General features: G+C 50.4%; 1 protein-coding gene and 1 long non-coding RNA gene across 3 annotated transcripts in view; one reads left to right on the top strand and one right to left on the bottom strand.

The window, feature by feature from the left end:
• LOC135064407 (uncharacterized) overlaps positions 1–16,329 on the bottom strand; it is a 150,136-nt gene extending 133,807 nt beyond the window's left edge. Inside the window, exon 1 of the long non-coding RNA XR_010250720.1 lies at positions 16,258–16,329. This is a non-coding gene — a long non-coding RNA (uncharacterized LOC135064407). The remainder of the gene's footprint in view (positions 1–16,257) is intronic.
• Positions 1–17,275, top strand: part of OSBP2 (oxysterol binding protein 2) — a 760,529-nt gene that overhangs the window by 283,115 nt on the left and 460,139 nt on the right. The window contains exon 1 of one of the 2 annotated variants that reach the window (XM_063964276.1): positions 16,319–16,453. The exons of the other annotated variant lie outside the window; for it this stretch is intronic. The gene's annotated coding sequence lies outside the window, so the exon portion shown is untranslated. Of the gene's footprint in view, positions 1–16,318; positions 16,454–17,275 lie in introns of those variants that run through there. 2 annotated transcript variants of the gene reach the window in all.

The raw sequence follows: 17,275 nt of genomic DNA, 5'->3' as shown, positions 1-17,275 counted from the left end.
TGCTGACTTAAATACAGCGTGTGTGTGTGTGTGTGTGTGTGTGTGTGTGTGTGTGTGTGTGTGTGTGTGTGTGTGTGTGTGTTAGTTAGGGAAATCAGACTGTAAGCTCCAATAAAGAATGGACTGAATGACAAAATATTCTTGGTACAATGCTTTGTAATTAGTGACCTCACTTACAGCCAGATGCACTGATATATCGCCCATCCGTCATGCTATGCGGCCAACGCAATATGTCTGTGACAACATTGTACACAAACATAACGTGTGTACGCACCTGCCAACCACCTTGCGATATGTCGGTCGTTTAAACAGCCAATATATCGCCCAGTGTGTAACAATCTTTATTCTCACATTCAGACAGACTCGCAAAGATAACACAAAAGGCACATTTTAGCATGGCCCTACCTTTGTACGGTGTCTGTCGCAAACATTGACTCCATTACAATACAAATGGCTTGGTATAACAATACAATACACACACACACCTGGCAGGAATAAATATCCAATGAAAGCCCCCACATCAAAATACGTCATTGTGGTTCACAAAATCTGGATGGATTTAAGTATTCTCAGCCACGTCAGTGGCTATTTCAGCACCGTAGGAGTAATGGTTTTTGGAAAATTTGGTCTAAACTAGGCAAATAAATCAACATAATGGACCTGATTAGAAATAAAGGCTCACTTTAGTCATTTTGAGGTACTTTGCGCTCAAACTCGGCTAGTGTGTATGGGCGGGCGATCTGCGGTGAGCACTGATGCACTCTCCCGCATCATTGCTGGCCGCGGCCGTCCGTCGGGTTGTTTGAACAGCCGAGTGAAGCACTTTCCACAGTCTCCTACTGTGGAAAGTGCATCACCCCCCCTCCCCCCTTCCTGTGAACATCACTGGGCACAGGGAAAATATCTTAGTGTGTTTGCACTGAGCTCTTTCCCTGACAGCGATGTTCATGATCATCGCGGTGCATACACACTGGACAAAAACGTCCAGTGTGTATGCACCTTAAGGTAGAAAAAGCAGGTAACTTTGGATCTGGAACCAGGGCCGTTTCTAGCCAATTTGGCTCCCAGTGCGAGATTTAAACATGTGCCCCCCATCCCCCCCATTCACATAAGAAAAAATGCGACCCCCCCCATAGGTTACGCCCCCCGGCAAGGGGGCGTAACCTCGTTAAAATGGGTGTGGCTTTGTTAAGATGGGTGTGGCCTCATCTGATCTCATCATCACGGCCACCACACGATAAAAAAAAAAAAGTCCTCATTTTACACATTACAGCAGGCACGCGACCCCATTTTACACAGCACGGCAGGCAAGTCTCCCCATTTTACACAGCACGGTAGGCAAGTGTCCCCATTTTACACATTGCGGCAGGAAAGTGTCCCCATTTTACACATTCCGGCAGACAGGTGTCCCCATTTTACACATTCCGGCAGGCAAGTGTCCCCATTTTACACATTCCGGCAGACAGGTGTCCCCATTTTACACAGTACGGCAGGCAAGTGTTCACATTTTACACATTGCGGCAGGAAAGTGTCCCCATTTTACACATTGCGGCAGGAAAGTGTCCCCATTTTACACAGTACGGCAGGCAAGTGTTCACATTTTACACATTGCGGCAGGAAAGTGCCCCCATTTTACACATTGCGGCAGGCACGTGTCCCCATTTTACACAGCATGGCAGGCAAGTGTCCCCATTTTACACATTGCGGCAGGAAAGTGTCCCCATTTTACACAGTACGGCAGGCAAGTGTTCACATTTTACATATTGCGGCAGGAAAGTGTCCCCATTTTACACATTACAGCAGGCAAGTGTCCCCATTTTACACATTCCGGCAGACAGGTGTCCCCATTTTACACATTCCGGCAAGCAAGTGTCCCCATTTTACACATTCCGGCAGGCAAGTGTCCCCATTTTACACATTCCGGCAGACAGGTGTCCCCATTTTACACATTCCGGCAGACAAGTGTCCCTATTTTACACAGTACGGCAGGTGGTGGTGGGGGGGGGGGAGAGAGAGAGAGGGAGAGGGGCTGACTTACATTTGAAGCGGTTCTTCCCGCTCTTCAGCCGCCTCTCCCTCGTCTGCGCAGCGCTGGCCGTCTTGGCTCCCCCTTCTCCCTCCTCCCGAGTGCCCAGCTCGGGGGGGGTTTCGTGGAATGACGCGATTGCGGCGTGACGTCACGACGCAAACGCGTCTTTCTGCGAAATCCCGCCCCCCGAGCTGGGCACTCGGGAGGAGAGGGGAGGGGGGTTTGAAAGTGCTCAGGAAGTGCCGCGGCGGGCGCCTCGTGCGGTTGCACGGCTCGCCCGCCGCAAGAAACGGCACTGTCTGGAACAAACCATGTGGCGCAGCAAGGAGAGCAAATGTATATATATTTTCATGTGTAGGGTAAATACTGACTGTTTTATCATGTAGCTCACAAATGTTAGGCAGATTTAGGGGTGGCCATCTACCATCGATGTTTAGAAATCATCTGTTGTATGTGATGATGTTAAGTGGTTTTACAATCAATGGCATAGAACCAGATTGTATCCTGACATGGATAGTTGCAGTTCGGACACACCTCACCCAAATGTAAATCCCTCTGCACATGTTACACATCTGTCCCACCTGCAGTGCACATGGGGGGTAATTCCAAGTTGATCGCAGCAGGAATTTTGGGGGTAATTCCAAGTTGATCGCAGCAGGACATTTTTTAGCAATTGGGCAAAACCATGTGCACTGCAGGGGGGGGGGCAGATATAACATTTGCAGAGAGAGTTAGATTTGGGTGTGGTGTGTTCAATCTGCAATCTAATTTGCAGTGTAAAAATAAAGCAGCCAGTATTTACCCTGCACAGAAATAAAATAACCCACCCAAATCTAACTCTCTGCAAATGTTATATCTGCCTCCCCTGCAGTGCACATGGGCCCTCATTCCGAGTTTTTCGCTTGGTAATTTTCTTCGCATCGCAGCGATTTTCCGCTAATTGCGCATGTGCAATGTTCGCACCGCGACTGCGCCAAGTAAATTTGCCAAGAAGTTTGGTATTTTACTCACGGCATTACAAGGTTTTTTCTTCGTTCTGGTGATCGGAGTGTGATTGTCAGGAAGTGGGTGTTTCTGGGCGGAAACTGGCCGTTTTATGGGAGTGTGTGAAAAAACGCTGCCGTTTCTGGGAAAAACGCGGGAGTGGCTGAAGAAACGGGGGAGTGTCTGGGCGAACGCTGGTTGTGTTTGTGACGTCAAACCAGGAACGACAAGCACTGAACTGATCGCACTGGAAGAGTAAGTCTCGAGCTACTCAGAAACTGCACAGAAAAATCTTTTCGCAATATTGCGAATACTTCGTTCGCAATTCTGCTAAGCTAAGATACACTCCCAGAGGGCGGCGGCTTAGCGTGTGTACTGCTGCGAAAAGCGGCTAGCGAGCGAACAACTCGGAATGAGGGCCATGGTTTTGCCCAATTGCTAACTTTCTTGCTGCTGCGATCAACTTGGAATTACCCCCTTTGTTAGCAGTTGGGTAAAACCATAGGCCTAATTTTGAGTTGATCGAAGCAGCAATTTTGTTAGCAATTGGGCAGAACCATTTGCACTGCAGGGGGGGGGGGGCAGATATAACATGTGCAGAGAGAGTTAAATTTGGGTGGGGTGTATTCAAACTGAAAACTACATTGCAGTGTAAAAATAAAGCAGCCAGTATTTACCCTGCACAGAAATAAAATAACCCACCCAAATCTAACTCTCTCTACACATGTTATATCTGCCTCCCCTGCAGTGCACATGGTTTTGCCCAGTTGCTATCAAAAATCCTGCTGCGATCAACTCAGAATTACCCCCCATGTGCACTGCAGGGGAGGCAGATTTAACATGTGCAGAGAGAGAGAGAGATTTGGGTGTGGTGAGTTCAATCTGCAATCTATATTGCAGTGTAAAAATAAAGCAGCCAGTATTTACCCTGCACAGAAACAAAATAACCCACTCAAATCTAACTCTCTCTGCAAATGTTATATCTGCCCCCCCCCCTGCAGTGCACATGGTTTTGCCCAACTGCTAAAAACTTTCCTGCTGCGATCAACTTGGAATTACCCTCATGGTGCACAGTTCCTTGCTTTTTTTTTTCATTTGCTTCCAAATCCGAATCATGGCCATCATGTGTAATCACCGACATTATAAAAACTTAATTTGCTCCCTGCTATCTGGAAAATGGCCAGTTACTAAATTATCAGGCCTTCAATTCCTCTTAAATGCACTGGGATGCCGCAATTGCGGGCCACGCCTCCTATTTTAGTCAGTGGGGGTGTGGCCAGCGCTCTGTGAGCTGTTGGCCCTGCCCCCCAGTTCCTGCCTCCTGGGAATAGACGCTGTGCACATGCGCACAGCATCTATTCATCGTTGAGTGACATGAGCCTCCCAACTGCCCCCCTCCCCTACCGCGGTACGGACAGAGAGACAGTCGCAAGAAAATGGGACTGTCCCACGAAAATCGAGACAGTTGGGGAGGTATGTTATTATAGGACAATTCCTACATTCTGTAAAGGTGTATTCATATGCAAGTCTGCTTACAGGACTCCCAATTGTATCTGTTGTCAGAGCCCTGGTATCCGCTTTTATTCATGTAGATTTCTCTCACAATAGTGTAATGGTGACATATACTGGCAAGGGCTGTGTGTCAGATTATTGGAGGTAGGTTATTACATGATAGCATACCTCCCAACATTTTTCTAATAGAAAGAGGGACCTTCATGCGCGACTGCGCCGCGCCCACCCAGAAAGGGGAGTGGCTTCGGGAAATGGGGCGTGGCTTTGTGCCAATACCATAACCGCTTGCCACGCCTCCCATTTTCGTCACTATGGGGGCATGCCCAGAGCTCTGTGAGCTGCTGGCATTCCTTTTCTCCCTCTCTCTCCTGTGAATAGACGCTGTGTGCGCATGCGCACAGCATCTTCACTGCTGCTCTGCTAAGCACAGCAGCAGTGACAGGAGCCACCCAACTGCCCCCCAGCTGCGGCGGGACACTGCTGCCCACGGGTGGGTCAGCGGGACAGTTAGGAGCAGGGGTTATAGTGAGCCGGAACGGGGCGGAACTGCACTCCGTCAGTTCCACTTGGAGACGGAACGCAGTTCCGCCTCCTCCGGCTCACCTAACCCAATGTGTGCCGGCGCCGCAGGGAGATGCCGGGCACCTGCTGAGATTGTGTTACCAGCGGGCACCCGGCTCTCTCTCCACAGTGGAAGCCAGCAGCAGGAGCTCACTACTGAGCTCTGGCTCCCAGCTTTGTCAGTGCGCGCTATGGGAGAGACGTCATGACGTCTCTCTCCTACTGCTGGTGAGCTGGACGCCAGGAGGATCACAGCGGTCGGACGCGGGAGCGGGGCTTGGGAAGTTTGGTGTTTTTTTTTGTTTTGTTTTGTTTTTTTAAGTGTGTTAGTGGTGCGTCTACTGGGGGAAAGCTACACGGGGGCAAACTACTGGGGGCAAGCTACAGGGGGCTAGCCACTGGGGGGCAAGCTACAGGGGGCTAACAACTGGGGGCAAGCTACAGGGGGCTAACCACTGGGGGGCAAGTTACAGGGGGCTAACCACAGGGGCACATTACTACTGGGGACATAACTACAGGGGCTAAACTACTGGGGGCATTACTATTTGGGGGCTAAACTACAGGGGGGCAAACTACAGGGGGCATTACTACAAGGGGACTAAACTACTGGTGACATAACTACAGGGGGGCATTACTACTATGGGAAAACTACTGGGGGCATAACTACAGGGGCTAAACTACTGGGGGTTAAACTACAAGGGGGCAAACTACAGGAGGCCTTACTACTGGGGGCTAAACTACTGGGGGTATTACTACTTGGTGCAAGCTACTGGGGAGAAAACTACAGGGGCGCATTACTACTGGGGGCATAACTACAGGGGCGCATAACTACAGGGGGGCTAAACTACAAGGAGTCAAACTACAGGGGAGGCATAACTACAGGGGCATTACTACTTGGGGCAAACTACATGGGACTAAACTACAGGGACTAAACTACTGGGGGCATTACTACTGGGGGGGCTAAACTACTGGGGGCATAACTGCAGGGGCTAAATTACAGGTGGCATTACCACTGGGGGCTAAACTACATGAGGACTAAACTACAGGGGCTAAACAACTGGGGGCATTACCACTGGCAGGCTAAACTAAAGTGGGGGTAAACTACTGGGGTCATAACTGCAGGGGCATTACTACTGGGGGCATAACTACTGGGGCTAAACGACTCGGGGCATTACTACAGGTGACATTACTACTTGGGGCAATACTACACCGGGGCATTACTAATGGGGGCACTACTAATGAGGGCATTGTAAAAGGGGCACTTCATAAGGGGCATCACTCCTGGGGACATTGCATAAGGGGCACCACTATTATGGGCTCTATATAAGGGGCACTACCACTGTGGGCGCTACCAGTACAGCGGACATTGCATAAGGAGCACTACTACTGTGGTCATTGTAAAAGGGGTGCTACTGCTATGGGCATTATGTGTATTAGGGGTGCTACTACTGTGGGCATTATGTGTATTAGGGGTGCTGCTACTGTGGGCATTATTACTATTGTGTGACCATGCCACTTTCTTTTTGAGACCACGCCCCTTTTGGGGTCTTTTATTGCATGGGTGCCCGGGGGAGGGGGGAGTTCCACCACCTCTCTAGGACCACTTTAAGCAGTGGTTGGGAGGTATGTGATATGTATGGTGTGTCCATTAGATGGGGAGATGACAGTGGCAGAGAGGTTGTACTGTAAATTAGACTGTACAGCACTGTGGGTATAGCACACTGTGGGTATAGCACTGAACAATGCCACCTCTCATACTAATACATGGATTGAAGCTGACATCATTGTCTGTGGGTATATCACACTTAAAAATATTATATACAGGTATGTATAGGGTGGCCTAAAAGTAGGTTTACAGTAATGCTCTCTTTCATTATTCTTTTCTCTGACGTCCTAAGTGGATGCTGGGACTCCGTAAGGACCATGGGGAATAGCGGCTCCGCAGGAGACTGGGCACAACTAAAAGAAAGCTTTAGACTAACTGGTGTGCACTGGCTCCTCCCACTATGACCCTCCTCCAGACTTCAGTTAGAATCTTGTGCCCGGCTGAGCTGGATGCACACTAGAGGCTCTCCTGAGCTCCTAGAAAGAAAGTATATTTTAGGTTTTTTATTTTACAGTGAGATCTGCTGGCAACAGACTCACTGCAGCGAGGGACTAAGGGGAGAAGAAGCGAACCTACCTGACTGGAGATAGTTTGGGCTTCTTAGGCTACTGGACACCATTAGCTCCAGAGGGATCGAACACAGGACCCGACCTCGATCGTTCGGAGCCGCGCCGCCGTCCCCCTTACAGAGCCAGAAGCAAGAAGTGGTCCGGAAAATCGGCGGCAGAAGACCTCGGTCTTCAACAAGGTAGCGCACAGCACTGCAGCTGTGCGCCATTGCTCCTCATGCACACCTCACACTCCGGTCACTGATGGGTGCAGGGCGCTGGGGGGGGGGGCGCCCTGAGGGCAATATAAGACACCTTAGCTGGCAAATCATCACAATATATAGTCCCAGGGCTATATATGTGATAAATTACCCCTGCCAGAATTCCTGAAAAAAGCGGGAGAAAAGTCAGCCGAAAAAGGGGCGGGGCTAACTCCCTCAGCACACTGGCGCCATTTTTCCCTCACAGCTCCGCTGGAAGGATCGCTCCCTGGCTCTCCCCTGCAGTATCAAGCTACAAAGGGTAAAAAAGAGAGGGGGGGCACTAAATTTAGGCGCAGTATAACTTATATAGCAGCTATAAGGGGAAATAATTCAGTTAATCCCTGTATTATTATAGCGCTCTGGTGTGTGCTGGCATACTCTCTCTCTGTCTCCCCAAAGGGCTTTGTGGGGTCCTGTCCTCTGTCAGAGCATTCCCTGTGTGTGTGCGGTGTGTCGGTACGGCTGTGTCGACATGTTTGATGAGGAGGCTTACGTGGAGGCGGAGCAGATGCCGATAAATGTGATGTCACCCCCTGCGGGGTCGACACCTGAGTGGATGGTTATGTGGAAGGAATTACGCGACAGTGTCGACTCCTTACATAAAAGGTTTGACGACATACCAAATATGGGACAGCCGGCTTCTCAGCCTGTGCCTGCCCAGGCGTCTCAAAAGCCATCAAGGGCTCTAAAACGCCCGCTACCTCAGATGGCAGACACAGATGTCGACACGGATACTGACTCCAGTGTTGACGACGATGAGACTAATGTAACTTCCAATAGGGCCACACGTTACATGATTGAGGCAATGAAAAATGTGTTGCATATTTCTGATGTTACCCCAGGTACCACAAAAAAGGGTATTATGTTTGGAGAGAGAAAACTACCAGTAGTTTTTCCTCCATCTGAGGAATTAAATGAAGTGTGTGAAGAAGCGTGGGCTTCCCCCGATAAGAAACTGGTAATTTCTAAAAGGTTACTAATGACGTACCCTTTCCCGCCAGAGGATAGGTCACGTTGGGAAGCATCCCCTAGGGTGGATAAAGCGCTCACACGCTTGTCAAAGAAGGTGGCACTACCGTCTCCGGATACGGCCGCCCTAAAGGAACCTGCTGATAGAAAGCAGGAGGCTATCCTGAAGTCTGTATATACACACACAGGTATTATACTGAGACCAGCTATTGCTTCAGCATGGATGTGCAGTGCTGCAGCTGCGTGGTCAGATTCCCTGTTGGAAAATATTGATACCCTAGACAGGGACACTATATTGCTAACCGTAGAGCATATTAAAGACGCAGTCTTATACATGAGAGATGCACAGAGGGATATTTGCCAGCTGGCATCTAAAATAAGTGCAATGTCCATTTCTGCCAGGAGAGGGTTATGGACTCGGCAGTGGACAGGTGATGCAGATTCTAAAAGGCACATGGAAGTTTTGCCTTATAAGGGTGAGGAGTTGTTCGGGGATGGTCTCTCGGACCTCGTTTCCACAGTAACAGCTGGGAAGTCTACATTTTTACCCCATGTTCCCTCACAGCCAAAGAAAGCACCGTATTATCAGGTACAGTCCTTTCGGCCCCATAAGGGCAAGCGGGTTAAAGGCGCGTCCTTTCTGCCCAGAGGCAGAGGTAGAGGGAAAAAGCTGCAGCATACAGCCAGTTCCCAGGAGCAAAAGTCCTCCCCCGCTTCCTCCAAGTCCACCGCATGACGCTGGGGCTCCACAGGCGGAGCCAGGTATGGTGGGGGCCCGTCTCAAAAACTTCAGCAATCAGTGGGCTCGCTCACGGGTGGATCCCTGGATCCTTCAAGTAGTATCTCAGGGGTACAAGCTGGAATTCGAGACATCTTTCCCCCCCCCCCCCCCCCCGCCGTTTCCTCAAATCTGCCTTGCCAACAACTCCCTCAGGCAGGGAGGCAGTGCTAGAGGCAATTCGCAAGCTGTATTCCCAGCAGGTGATAGTCAAAGTGCCCCTACTTCAACAAGGACGGGGTTACTATTCCACAATGTTTGCGGTACCGAAACCGGACGGTTCGGTGAGACCCATTTTAAATTTGAAATCCTTGAACACATATATAAAAAAATTCAAGTTCAAGATGGAATCGCTCAGGGCGGTTATTGCAAGCCTGGACGAGGGGGATTACATGGTATCACTGGACATCAAGGATGCTTACCTGCATGTCCCCATTTACCATCCTCACCAGGAGTACCTCAGATTTGTGGTACAGGATTGTCATTACCAATTCCAGACGTTGACGTTTGGTCTATCCACCGCTCCGAGGGTATTTACCAAGGTAATGGCCGAAATGATGATACTCCTTCGAAAGAAGGGAGTTTTAATTATCCCGTACTTGGACGATCTCCTGATAAAGGCGAGGTCCAGGGAGCAGTTGTTGGTCGGGGTAGCACTATCTCGGGAGGTGCTACAACAGCACGGCTGGATTCTAAATATTCCAAAGTCACAGCTGGTCCCTACGACACGTCTACTGTTCCTGGGGATGGTTCTGGACACAGAACAGAAAAAAGTATTTCTCCCGGAGGAGAAGGCCAAGGAGCTGTCATCTCTAGTCAGAGGCCTCCTAAAACCAAAACAGGTGTCGGTGCATCACTGCACGCGGATCCTGGGAAAGATGGTAGCTTCCTACGAAGCAATTCCATTCGGCAGGTTCCATGCAAGAACCTTTCAGTGGGACCTGTTGGACAAGTGGTCCGGATCGCATCTTCAGATGCATCGCCTGATAACCCTGTCTCCAAGGACCAGGGTGTCTCTGCTGTGGTGGCTGCAAAGCGCTCATCTTCAAGAGGGCCGCAGATTCGGCATACAGGACTGGGTCCTGGTGACCACGGATGCCAGCCTTCGAGGTGGGGGGCAGTCACACAGGGAAGAAACTTCCAAGGGCTATGGTCGAGTCAGGAGACTTCCCTACACATAAATATTCTGGAACTGAGGGCCATTTTCAATGCCCTCAGTCAGGCAAAACCCCTGCTTCAAAACCAGCCGGTACTGATCCAGTCAGACAACATCACGGCAGTCGCCCATGTAAACCGACAGGGCGGCACAAGAAGCAGGACGGCGATGGTAGAAGCCACAAGGATTCTCCGATGGGCGGAAAATCACGTGTTAGCACTGTCAGCAGTGTTCATTCCGGGAGTGGACAACTGGGAAGCAGACTTCCTCAGCAGGCACGACCTCCACCCGGGAGAGTGGGGACTTCATCCGGAAGTCTTCCAACTGATTGTAAACCGTTGGGAAAGGCCACAGGTGGACATAATGGCGTCCCGCCTAAACAAAAAGCTAGAAAGATATTGCGCCAGGTCAAGAGACCCTCAGGCGATAGCTGTAGACGCTCTAGTGACACCGTGGGTGTACCGGTCGGTTTATGTGTTCCCTCCTCTTCCTCTCATACCAAAGGTACTGAGGATAATAAGGAGAAGAGGAGTAAGAACTATGGCCCTCATTCCGAGTTGTTCGCTCGCAAGGCGAATGTAGCAGAGTTACACACGCTAAGCCGCCGCCTACTGGGAGTGAATCTTAGCTTCTTAAAATTGCGACCGACGTACGCGCAATATTGCGATTACAAACGAGTTAGCAGTTTCAGAGTAGCTCCAGACTTACTCTGCCTGTGCGATCATTTCAGTGCTTGTCGTTCCTGGTTGACGTCACAAACACACCCAGCGTTCGCCCAGGCACTCCCACCGTTTCCCCGGCCACTCCTGCGTTTTTTCCGGAAACGGTAGCGTTTTCAGCCACACGCCCCTGAAACGCCGTGTATCCGCCCAGTAACACCCATTTCCTGTCAATCACATTACGATCGCCGGAGCGAAGAAAAAGCCGTGAGTAAAAATACTTTCTTCATAGTAAAGTTACTTGGCGCAGTCGCAGTGCGAACATTGCGCATGCGTACTAAGCGGATTTTCACTGCGATGCGATGAAAAATACCGAGCGAACAACTCGGAATGAGGGCCTATACTCATTGTTCCGGATTGGCCAAGAAGAGCTTGGTACCCGGAACTTCAAGAAGTGATCTCAGAGGACCCATGGCCTCTGCCGCTCAGACAGGACCTGCTGCCGCGGCTGCGTTTGACGGCATGGCGGTTGAACGCCGGATCCTGAAGGAAAAGGGCATTCTGGAGGAAGTCATTCCTACGCTGATTAAAGCTAGGAAAGAAGTGACCGCGAACCATTATCACCGCATTTGGCGAAAATATGTTGCGTGGTGTGAGGCCAGGAAGGCCCCAACGGAAGAATTTCAGCTGGGCCGTTTCCTGCACTTCCTACAGTCAGGGGTGACTATGGGCCTAAAATTGGGTTCCATTAAGGTCCAGATTTCGGCTCTATCGATTTTCTTCCAGAGAGAACTGGCTTCACTGCCTGAAGTTCAAACTTTTGTTAAGGAAGTGCTGCATATTCAGCCCCCTTTTGTGCCTCCAGTGGCACCTTGGGATCTCAACGTGGTGTTGGATTTCCTAAAGTCACATTGGTTTGAGCCACTTAAAACCGTGGAATTGAAATATCTAACGTGGAAAGTGGTCATGTTGTTGGCCTTGGCTTCGGCCAGGCGTGTATCAGAATTGGCGGCTTTGTCATGTAAAAGCCCTTATCTGATTTTTCATATGGATAGGGCAGAATTGAGGACTCGTCCCCAGTTTCTCCCTAAGGTGGTATCAGCTTTTCATTTGAACCAACCTATTGTGGTGCCTGCGGCTACTAAAGACTTGGAGGCTTCCAAGTTGTTGGACGTAGTCAGGGCCCTGAAAATTTATGTTTCCAGGACAGCTGGCGTCAGAAAGACTGACTCGCTATTTATCCTGCATGCGCCCAACAAGTTGGGTGCACCTGCTTCAAAGCAGACTATTGCTCGCTGGATCTGTAGTACGATTCAGCTTGCACATTCTGCGGCTGGACTGCCGCATCCTAAATCAGTGAAAGCCCATTCCACGAGGAAGGTGGGCTCTTCTTGGGCGGCTGCCCGAGGGGTCTCGGCTTTACAACTTTGCCGAGCAGCTACTTGGTCGGGGTCAAACACATTTGCTAAATTCTACAAGTTTGACACCCTGGCTGAGGAGGACCTAGAGTTTGCCCATTCGGTGCTGCAGAGTCATCCGCACTCTCCCGCCTGTTTGGGAGCTTTGGTATAATCCCCATGGTCCTTACGGAGTCCCAGCATCCACTTAGGACGTCAGAGAAAATAAGAATTTACTCACCGGTAATTCTATTTCTCGTAGTCCGTAGTGGATGCTGGGCGCCCATCCCAAGTGCGGATTGTCTGCAATACTTGTATATAGTTATTGTTTAACTAAAGGGTTATTGTTGAGCCATCTGTTGAGAGGCTCAGTTGTTATCATACTGTTAACTGGGTATTGTATCACGAGTTATACGATGTGATTGGTGTGGCTGGTATGAGTCTTACCCGGGATTCAAAATCCTTCCTTATTGTGTCAGCTCTTCCGGGCACAGTATCCTAACTGAAGTCTGGAGGAGGGTCATAGTGGGAGGAGCCAGTGCACACCAGTTAGTCTAAAGCTTTCTTGTAGTTGTGCCCAGTCTCCTGCGGAGCCGCTATTCCCCATGGTCCTTACGGAGTCCCAGCATCCACTACGGAGCCAGGACAGGGGTGACGGGGCCAGGACAGGGGCGACGGGGCCAGGACAGAAATGACAGGGACAGGATAGGGGTGACAGGGCCAGGATAGGGGTGACAGGGCCAGGATAGGGGTGACAGGGCCAGGATAAGAGAGAAAGGGCCCGGATAAGGGTGAAAGGGCCAGGATAAGGGTGAAAGGGCAAGGCCAGGGGTGACAGGGACATGACAGAACACAGGGCCAGGATAGGGGTGACAGGGCCAGGATAAGGGTGAAAGGGCCAGGATAAGGGTGAAAGGGCCAGGATAAGGGTGACAGGGCCATGACAGGGGTGACAGGGCCAGGATAGGGGTGACAGGGCCAGGATAAGGGTGACAGGGCAAGGCCAGGGGTGACAGGGACATGACAGAACACAGGGCACGGGAGAGATTGGTATTAGGGACAAAACTGGTGACAGACAGATGTGTCTTACCGGAGTCACTGCTGCTGGCTGCTGCTGTTCCACTCCAACCTGTTGGGATCTCCTGCTGGTGGAGACTTGGCATGGCTGACCCTCTCAGGCTGGAGTCCTGCTTCCTTTGCCCGTCTGCATCCCCCCCCCCCCCCCCCCACACTCCTCAGTCACACACCGCGGACCTCGCGCGGCTGCCGGGCACTGTGGTAAGGGGAGACTGGGAGTGACTGGTTAGCCCCCAGGAGACGCTGTGGATGGAGGGAGGAGGGGGTCATAGCATGCACGCGGCGCGGACCTCGCGGCTGCTGGGCACTGTGGTAAGGGGAGACTGGGAGTGAATGGTTAGCCCCCAGGAGACGCTGCGGCTGGAGGGAGGAGGGGGTCGGAGCCTGCAAGCAGCACGGACTTCTGCAGCGCTGCGCGCCGGCTAAAGGGTGTGAAGGAGCTGGGCGCACCTCACTGCGGGCGGCTGTGCTGCAGCTAGCGGTGGGGTTGCCGGGGCTGGAGATAACAGAGGCAGTACGGAACCTGCACAGCGGCAGGTGCCCCACAAAACTGCAGCTAAGAAGCGTGGAGTGTGCCAGAAAGTGATGCTCCTTCGCGCCAGAGAGCCCCTGCTGAGTATGCTGATGTGGGGGGGGTCAAGCACACAGTGAGCCGGTGCCCGTCTGTCTGTACGGCATACCCCCTCGCACACCCCCATACCTCCCAACTGTCCCGATTTTCGCGGGACAGTCCCAATTTTTTGGGTCTGTCCCGCTGTCCCACCCGCAGTGTCCCGCGGTGGGGGGCAGTTGGGAAGCTCCTGTACTCGCTGTTCTGCTTAGCAAAGCAGCGGTGAATAGACGCTGTGCGCATGCATACAACGTCTATTTAGTGGAGACAGAGGGAGAGGGGGCATCAGGGGGTACGGATTAAGGGGGGGTCCGGCAGCAGAGCAATGAGATAGGGCCCCCTTTTCTCAAGTGCCTTGGGCCCCCCGGACTCATAATCCGCCCCTGGGGGCATGGCAGCAGCTCACAGAGCGCTGGGCATGCCCTCTCAGTGATGAAAACGGGGCGTGGCTCGCGATTACGGGTCCTCCGTGAAGCCATGCCCCATTTTCGTTGGCCACACCCCTTTTTGCCGCACATGTGTCCCTCCTTCTGCCTGAAGAAAGCTGGGATGTATGCACACCTGTCTGCCTGAAGAAAAGTGGGAGGTATGCACCCCTACCTGTGCCATGCCCATACCATCTGCTTCTGCTCCTAGTCTCCTATAGATTTGCCCAGATCTGTGACTCATTTGACTAACTCCACCCAGCATTGTGACTCCGCCCAGCATTAGCAAATGAGGCACAAAGTCACAGATCTGGGCTAATATATAGGAGATAACAGCAGACGTTTCTGTAATACAATATTATTAACATCTTAGTATCCATGGTTAAATTAATAAACAATTTTTTTTTATTTTATTTGTACAAGGTACGAATCCCTACTGTGGCTTAATTAAGATTTTCAGCTGGAGTGACTGACGTAATGGAGTACAGTGTAATACAGACACTGGAAGGCAGAATAACAAGTGTCTAACATTTGGGATGCAGTTATAATGTACCAATGCCTGTGGGAATCAATGTTACCGTCATTGAACTTTCAAGGCAGAGCTGTGTCTACAATGAGGAGAAGGGAGGTAGCTGCCTCGTGGACCAGGTTATGGGTGGGTGATAAAATGCAATACAGGGTTGGGCACGTGATGCCGGCGGTCAGCATAGCGACCCTGGGATCCCGGCAACAGAATGCCAGCGGGGGGGGCGAGCGTAACAAAGCCCCTTGCTGGCTCGCTGCTTTTGCCATGCGTCATGGACACCCACGTGTGGGAATAGACCCTGTGGGTAGGCATTCTGACTGCTGGTTTACCGCCGGGATCCCAAGCGCCGGTCACATGACCGCGTCCCTAATATAGGTAAAGGTGGTTTTTGTTTGTTAAAGCCTTTTGTTCTTATATCAAACCTAAATTTGTTTTATCTACTGTAACTTGTTGGCTATTCTAATGATAAAAGTCATAGCTTACTCTCCCATACAATTGTTTTATAACAGTTGCTGCACTGTAGAAAAAACGGTAACGTAAGAGTAGGGATTCAGTATGATTTACTGGCGGATGGGATGCCGGCTGTCAATATCCCAACAGTGGCATCCCATCCATCAGATTGCCGGTAGCGGAGCGAGCGCAAAGAGTCCACTTCCTGACTCGCTGCGCTCGCCACGCTGCAGGCTTGCTGCGCTTGCCCCAGGATCTATTCTCATACTAAGGGTATCGTGGACACCCACAAGTGGGAATAGTCCCTAAAGAAGAATGGTTGAGATGCTGACTGTCTACACATAGGATTCCTTGTCTGATCAGTGGAATCAGAGCTGGAGGCTCTCAGGCCACTGACACTTTGCATAGCACAGATTGCTTTCATGTTCCTTTAATAATTAATATGGTCTTTTGTACATTGTAACCCAACGGACTATAATAATCTGAACAAAGCTAATTGACATGTAGATATACAGGGAAACATATTTTGTTTAGTGTAAACACACATACATGTTGTCATGTAGAAAAGGTGTTGCCTCATTGCTTGCGATGAGCCCTGTAATCAGACAGGAAGGAAATAATCTAGCTATAGACTGAGGGTGGCTCTGTTGAGCTGTTGTACATGACATAGGCTGTTCTAGGCTTTTTGTATTGAAGTTGGCACTTACCCAGGGCCAGCTGGGACTGGACACACGACTCGCAGTCTCTCCTCAGGAATCCTGTGAGTATACCAGGGGACAGACTGGGGACTTGTCTTTTTTCCTGATGACAGACATCCTTTCGGTACACAGGATAATGCGATCACACCTCCTCCTCGCTTCCCTCCTTCCTTGTGGAAAGACACAGCATCTGTGAGGAAGCAAGGTACTTTCAGTCCGTTTGTGTGTGTGTTGTTAATGGTCTCCCCTTTCAGGTTCATCCGATTCTTTACCACTGAACAAGGCATGTGACATAAGAGCAGGAACATGACTTTAATACACAACACACTGTTTAATGTAACGGGCAACATGGATCTGTATATCAGCTTAGGGGATCAGCACAGAGCGAGACAAAGGACAGCAATTCCAGAGATAGCAAGGTTTTGTCTTGTATTTCTCGAATGCACTCATTCTCTTTTCATTTCAGTACAGTAACCCCCTTCAGTAATATTTATTTACAAAATATGGTAACATTTCACTTACCATAGCGTTACCATATACCCTTTATCTAATCTGTAATAATGATTTTGCTAAACTTGCAGTGAACTGCACTGCACACAACTCGTAAGAGTTAGGGTTTTACTGTGTCTTATAAAATGATTACTGTCATCCTGTCATAGTTTGAAGACATAAGAGAAGACTTGTGTGTTGCATAAAGCTAGTATACTGGTGCGAGGTTTGGCATTGGTTTTTGTGTACATGAAGGATTTATGTTGTGATGGGTGGATGACAGGCAGAGGAGATGAGGACTGGTCAGCTCTGTTGAGTAAGCGTTTCCCGGGCAGCAGGAGAAGGATGGTAAGGAACATGTCGTGTTGTGACATCTTTCTGGAGAACGATGTGTCTGAACTTCATCGGTCACCTCTGCCTTATACGCTACCAGAGGGCTCTTCCTCTCTCCACCACCTGCCAAGGTCAGACCCCATAAATGGGAAGAAGTAAAACGCTGAATGTATGTAATAGTCTATAATTGTTTACACCGTGCCAC

This window comes from Pseudophryne corroboree, chromosome 1 (assembly GCF_028390025.1).
Source record: "Pseudophryne corroboree isolate aPseCor3 chromosome 1, aPseCor3.hap2, whole genome shotgun sequence".
Taxonomy (NCBI): domain Eukaryota; kingdom Metazoa; phylum Chordata; class Amphibia; order Anura; family Myobatrachidae; genus Pseudophryne; species Pseudophryne corroboree.
The sequence above is the reverse complement of the archived record's forward strand: the minus strand, read 5'-3'. Positions and strand labels throughout refer to the sequence as shown.